Source organism: Juglans microcarpa x Juglans regia, chromosome 8D (genome assembly GCF_004785595.1).
Source record: "Juglans microcarpa x Juglans regia isolate MS1-56 chromosome 8D, Jm3101_v1.0, whole genome shotgun sequence".
In the NCBI taxonomy this organism is placed as follows: domain Eukaryota; kingdom Viridiplantae; phylum Streptophyta; class Magnoliopsida; order Fagales; family Juglandaceae; genus Juglans; species Juglans microcarpa x Juglans regia.
Window position 1 is genome coordinate 26752012 of NC_054608.1, and position 7034 is coordinate 26759045.

At 37.1% G+C, this 7034-nt stretch overlaps 1 long non-coding RNA gene across 1 annotated transcript; it reads right to left on the reverse strand.

Moving 5' to 3' along the window:
• Positions 1 to 2516: 2516 nt before the first annotated feature.
• Positions 2517 to 3706, reverse strand: LOC121242579. The gene is made up of 2 exons (XR_005935924.1): positions 3644 to 3706; positions 2517 to 2767 (listed from the first exon to the last, which is right to left on the reverse strand). It is a non-coding gene; the product is annotated as an uncharacterized LOC121242579 (long non-coding RNA).
• Positions 3707 to 7034: the final 3328 nt, after the last annotated feature.

Below are 7034 nucleotides of genomic sequence, written 5' to 3' on the forward strand. Positions count from 1 at the left end.
GAGAGTGAGAGAGAGTGGGGGAGTTAGGTGGCTAGGCTGGACATGGGGGTGGCTAGGGGAGGTTGCCGGTAGCTAGAGCAGGCTCCGGTGGTGGTGTGGTGGGCGGACGACGGTGGAAGGGGAGAAACCCATGTGAGACCCATTTTTATGGGTATCATGCGTGTGCGAGGGAGAGGGAGAGAAAGTTCATGGTGGCTGGCTTGGTCGCCGGCGTGAGGGGAAGTTGCCTGTGGTGGCGGTGAGACTGGGCGGCCTGCAGCGGCACTGGGCTGGGCTAAGGAAGAATTGGCTAGAGAGAGGGGGCGTGCGGCGTACGCTGGGGAAGAGGGAGGAAAGAAAGAGGGAAGAAAAAAGTGAGGGAGAAAGAGAGAGGGCTTGGGCATTTAATCTAGGCCCATCATCTTGGGGATTTACAAGACGATCTAATGGTAGGGAATTAAAACACTGATTTGAAAATGGATAAACATTAATTTAAATTAAACTTTAGTTTATAAAATAATATTCCTTGATCATTAATAAAATGATGAAGACTTATTTAATATCTTTAAGAGAATAAAATCATTTAATTAATTAGAGTTTTCAACATAATTTAATTCTCATAATATTTTAATTAGTTGAAATCATTTTAATAAATGATATTAAAATGATTTCTGACAATTATAATATTTTTGGAGCTCTTCAAAAATATTATAATTGTCTTATTTAAAATCAAGCTTAGTTCAATAACACTGGAATAACCCATATAAATATTTCCAGCGCATTTAAAATACTGGGCGTACTTTAGAAATCATATAGTATCTGTAGAAACACGCCATCGAGGTTCGGCACATATAACGAGGCTCGTAGTCGCTAGAGAGAAGGGGCAGACTGTTGTATAATTTATGTCCTTGGAATTTGCTTACATCAGAAAGAAGGAGCGAGGTGTTACATTCTCGGCACAAATAAACTTACTTGAATTATTTTTTCTATTCGGGGTTATTTGTTTTTACTACGACGTTTTCAGCTTTTGCGGCGATAATAACCTGCCTGAAAAGCTAATAAAATTAAAACCTACGTTTTCCCTTATTTCTTTCCCTCCAGCAGTCACCCCCCGCACCCCTCCTCCCTCTCTCGCCCCAATTTCTCGTCTCCCTAAAGCCTCCGTAGCGCAGAGCCCGTTGCCAACGACCCCTCCTCGCCGGCCACCACCTCCTCCTCGCCTCCAACGAACGCCGATCTCCTCTTCCTCCCCGTAGCTTCTTCTCTCTCGCGTTTCCCATGGTTACCGTTGCCCAGTGCTGGCCAATCTCTTTCCTTTTCCCCGAATCTGGTCTCACATCTCTCTCTCTCTCGGATTTCTCTATATCGCTGCTGCTAGGGGCGCCGTGCTCCACCACCCACGTCTTGACGTCGTCGCCAGTCCTCTGTCAGAGCCCCTACTCTTCCACGCCTACCGCAGCAGCCCAAGGCCCTCCCTATCTCTCTTGCTCTGTTGGCAACCCGCGGCCACCAGCTCTCCCCAGCACCACCGTGCTTCTCCTGAGCCACCACTCCACTCCGAGCAACCACTATGACCTATACTAGGCTAACACAGCTAGAGGCACGCCTAGCTGGAGTCGAGGATGTAGTAAAAGATTTGGGGTACTACAGTATACTTTTGTCTGCATTTTTTTCTTTTTTTTTTTTTATGGATAATATTTTGTGTTTTGTAAAATTAATTTAATTATGAATCGTCTTTTTCTTTTCTAAATTAATTGTTGATTTTCATTATATATATTCTTTAGCTGTTAATTTTTTATATAAATTAAATATTTCTCTATAATTAAGTATGGTATATTCCTGCCATCAAAATTTGTAAAACTTTTGGCACTGTTCGAATGTAATGTATAAGCCTTCGAACGTATTTCCATCGCCGTTAAAGATTTCTGCGATTAATCAATTCCACCATAATTTACGTTTGAACCCTTTATTTTATGTTAGAACAACTATTAATACTAATCAAACGACCACTACTCATTTTCGAACTGTAACTCATTGGGGCTCGAATGGTTTAATAAAGTGTTATAATGGTAAGTCATTTCTCGCTAAATTTAGTAACTTAACCCGTCAATTTCTTATTCGATTGTATCTAATACCCGTTCGAAAGTTTATTTTATTTATGCTCAAACGGTTAGTAAATGTTTGATAGGATATTTTATAAGGGATGAAATTTCTCATCCCGAAATATACCGTTCAAACTAAAAATTGACTGTTCGAACAGTTAACGGCATCCGTTAATTTTTAAGGACCAAATTTGAATTTCGTCCTTAAAACTCATTTTTTGAAACGATTTTTTTTTCTTCCAAAAAGAATCGTCTCAAAATCAAATTTTTGTTCTAGTGATACTCTAAAGAAAGACTTGGAAAATCAGTACAAATATTAGAAACAAGTGTTCTCTTAAACAAAGACTTTAAAGTTGGTTTGTAACGCCCCGTCCCCGAGGGTCCGGAAAGTTAACTCATATCACTTAAAAAATCATTTTTCTTCCACATAGCACATACTCTAATTTTTCTCTATCGCACAAAATACTCATATATTTACATCACTTACTCCAGAATAACTATTCTAAGACAATACAAAGTCTTAATATAAACATCAATCTCCCAACAAATCACAACATCAGAACCCAACAAGCTTACTGGATGAAAACTTTCAATACCCATATAAATCTTCTATGCTTAAACCATCATTCTAACTCTTCTCACCCATGCTCCATATCCTGGATCCTCAACTGAAACATTCAAATCATCTGAAAAAGATGGTGGAGATAAGGGGTGAGTTATCAACAACTCAGTAAGCAGATAACATATACTAGTATGTAAACATGAGCCTTTTCAGAAAGTTCAGTATGTAGAAACAAAAACATTTTATTTTTATATGCAGATCTCATAAAAACATGTTATCAGAAAATCAGAGCGACTTTTCAATATTTTCATACTCAAAATCAACAATTCATATTTAAGAGTCCATTTCATATTCAAAAACACTTTGGCATAACATAACTGAACATTTTCATCTTATCATATCATATCATATACCATGTTTAACCCCCGTGGTAGGGTTGTGCTATCCCCGGTGGCCAAACCAGGCAGTATCATGTGGTGAACTTCCCCTTTTTCAATCTCGGAGCCCCGAGTATGCACACAGGAAAGAACACGTAAAAAGACCACTTTGTTTCCAAAGTGGGTGCACTCATATCATATCATGGTGGTACCAACCATATCACGTGAACAGTATCATCATATCAGAACCATATTCAGAACAGATAAGTATGCCAAAGTTTTATCATATCCATATCATACCAAAACACGTGCGAAACATATTCATATCATTTCTATTTGATCAAAAACAGATCCAAATCATTTCATATCACATGCATAAAAATTTCAATGATATCATATTCGCTCTTTTGCATATTTCATAAACATGTCGAATATTGCTCATGTCTACACATTTCATGTCAAAAACATTTCTTTTCTCTTTCATACGTATCTCATGAGGGAATGCAAAACATATACTGAGGTTGTTTTTCACTTTTTCTTTTTTTAAAACAACATGCACATTTTTACAAACTAACCTCAGTTCATTTCTTTTTATGCAAATCTAGCATAGGAACCCCGCTTACCTGGACGACTTAACTTTTCCAAAAAATTTCCTCAAAAATGTCAAGTCGACTATAAATTGTCACCTATAAAAAATAATCAAGTAATTTCTGTAAGTTTCCAATAGATCACATATTTCGATATTTAAGCCTAAGCTTCTTAAATAACCTATTTTAAATTTCTCAAAACTTAAAACCTTCATAATTCCAAAATATATCATTACTTCCTAAAATCACCAATATCCACCACAACCCACGTCATACACAAAACACCAATATTTAAACTCGAACAGCCAACAAATCTCATAGTCTAAACCAATCATACTAACAACTCCATCACCCAATCCAATCAACCCCGTTACTCCTCGAACTCAGTCCGGAAAAACCAACCAGCAATTAAATACAGTGTAATGTGCTAGTGCAAAAATACATTAAATTCACGAGAATTCTTTGGAAAATACTTACAGTGCAATATAATAATTTCTGGAGGATCAGGGAGGCGCAAGAAGTGGAAAAACAGCTGCAGAACAGTGCAAAATACACTGTGGCCGTGGGTATACCCACTTTTCAACGGGTGCAAACGAAGACCAAAGATTGATAGGGTAGGGCCTAGGGATGTCGATGAAACTAGTGGTGGTGGTGGTTGGCCGTGGGTGGCGGCGCAAAGGGTGGTTGAAGTGCAAAAATACCCAAAACGGAAATGGAGTTGGATGTGCTTCACCGGTGACGGATCGGAGGTGGGGTTGGGTCCAATGGGTTGCTTGGAGGTCGAGGATGATGTGGTGACGAAATGGCGGCTAATGGTGGTGCGACGGCGGCGCTGGAGTGAAGAGAAGGCCGCGGCTTCGTGTGGAGCGTGGAGGCTAACGGCGGTGCCGGGGAGGCTGAGATCGGAGGGGGAAAGTCGCCGGTGGGTGGGGGAGCTGCTGGGCTGGGCGGTGCAAGTCACGGCGGAGCGGTGGCGTTGGACTGGGCGGACGAAAAAAATGCACGGGGGAGAGGGAGGGGCTGGGTGGTGCGGGAGGGGAAAGAAGAAGAAGAAAGAAAAGAAAGGAAGAAAAGAAAAAGGAAGGAAAAAGAAAAGAGAAAAGAGGAAATGTAGGGAAAGAAATGAGGTCTAATTTTCATAAATTAGGTCATAAAAATGATCCAACGGAAACGATTTTAAAACAGCAAGTGAAATAAAATAATTCAAACTCAGTGATTAAAATAAAAATAAATAATTAAACCCAACAACAAGTTAATTTAATTCGAGAAGAAATTTAAACACATAACAATAATTAATTTAAAGAAAGCACTTTTAAAAAAATAATTTTCGTAAACTAAAAATCATAAAAATAGCCTAATTAAAAATCCAATAATTTTAAAACAAAAGAATAAATTATGAATCAATAAAAATAATTCTTTCATTAAAATACACTAAAATACGAGGTGTTACGTGGTTATTTTCAACAAGATTGACCATTTTAACCGGTTCATATATTAATCCTCGAATCGTTAACCTGTTCTACCATTCCTCAATAGATAGCTATATAAAATTATAATAAGATGAAGTATATTTTATTTGAATTTAAAATTTGAAGTCTTCGTCGCTTTGATTCTGTCTACCCTCGTTTAAAAAAAAAAAAAAAAAAAACATAGTCAATGGAAGAGCAAATATCTTTGATTATATCTGTGTAAATTTCTTTTCAAATTTAGAACTTCTCCAAGTTTATAGTTTGTTAACCAAATTTTATATAGAAAAATAGTTGATTTGCAAAAAGATCTTCCAGACGTGATTTATATAATATGTTAAATATTTTTGATATAATATATTAAATTATAAAACTACATTGCAAATCTCAAACATATCTCATATATAATTTAATTGAGGCGGGCAGAGCGAGAAGTTGTTTCTCTATACATAGCCCATTAATGTTAAAGAGTCGCACAGTGAATTAAAGATCTGCAATTGATAATTTCCAAAGTTTGGAAAGCCCTTCAATTTGTCCTTTATCTGAGTGCATGCGCATAAAGCTTTCTGGACTTTCTGTTGTATCAGGTTCAACCAAAAATCTCTTCCTATCATTCTCAGGTTTATTTCATTAATTTCTTGTATTCTTTTATGCACATCGATCGATCCATATTCTAGCTAGCTCTCTCTGTAACGCCCCGACCCCGAGGGTCCGGAGAGTTAACTCATAAAACCTGATAATCCGCTCTAACAAGGCTAGAGTACTTCCAAATTCAAGAACATATCCATCTTTCAAACCTCAAGTCGAACGTAAATACTTCAATTAAATAAATCAAATAAACTCATTTATCCAATATTCAGTCCAATAACCCAAATAAAATCAACTCTTCTTCATGTCTCAAATAACAATTAGAAATAATAAAACATTAACATAGTCTCCACAAATCGTCTAAATCCATTGAAGTAAACTTAAGAAAGATAATTAATATCCAACACCAACACTAATATCATGAGATACCCAACAACAAATCAATGCTAATCTTCTCCATAGACTCTAATACTGATCTTCAGCTGAACCTTCAATGTCATCTGAAATATTATGGAGATAAGGGGGGTGAGTTATCAACAACTCAGCAAGCAGAGAGCATATACTAGCATGTAAACATGAGCATTTATAACATTTAATAAGCCGAACAAAACATTTACTTTCAGAATGCAAAAAAAACAAACAAAACTTGTACAAAAACTTTAGAGTGAAATTTTCAGAAAAATAAACTCATTAAAAAAAAAAGAACATCCGTTGGCATTTCCAAACTGAAATGTTATAATTAAATCATCTCTTAGCATCACTTCGGGACAATACCATGTTTAACCCCGTGATAGGGTTATAAACCACCATTATACCCGTGGCTGGGCCGTATACCCTGTTTCACCCCCGTGGTAGGGTTATAAACCACCATTATACCCGTGGCTGGGCCGTATACCATGTTTCACCCCCGTGGTAGGGTTATAAACCACCATTATACCCGTGGCTGGGCCTTAACAGAAACAGAACGGATTTCATCGAAAATCCGGTTACACACATATACCAAGTCAGAACTCCATGCCAAGATTTTCAAATGACACATCATATCAAAACAAATCACTAAAAGCTTCAGATCATTTCACATGTTCAAGATAAATATAAACAAGTATCCTCATTTGTTCATAACAAAACTTTTAGAATTCCTTATTCACTCTATTACATAGTTCAGAAATAACGTACACAAAACTAGCTCATGTCTACACCAGTCATGACAGAAAAACATTTTCTCTTATGTAGAATTTATGCATATGCAGAATAAACATCTGAGGTTGTTTTCAGATCATCTCTTTCAAAAGAAAATAAACACATTTATTCTCAAAGTCAACCTCATTTTATTTATTTTATGGAAAACTAGTATATGAACCCCGCTTACCTGA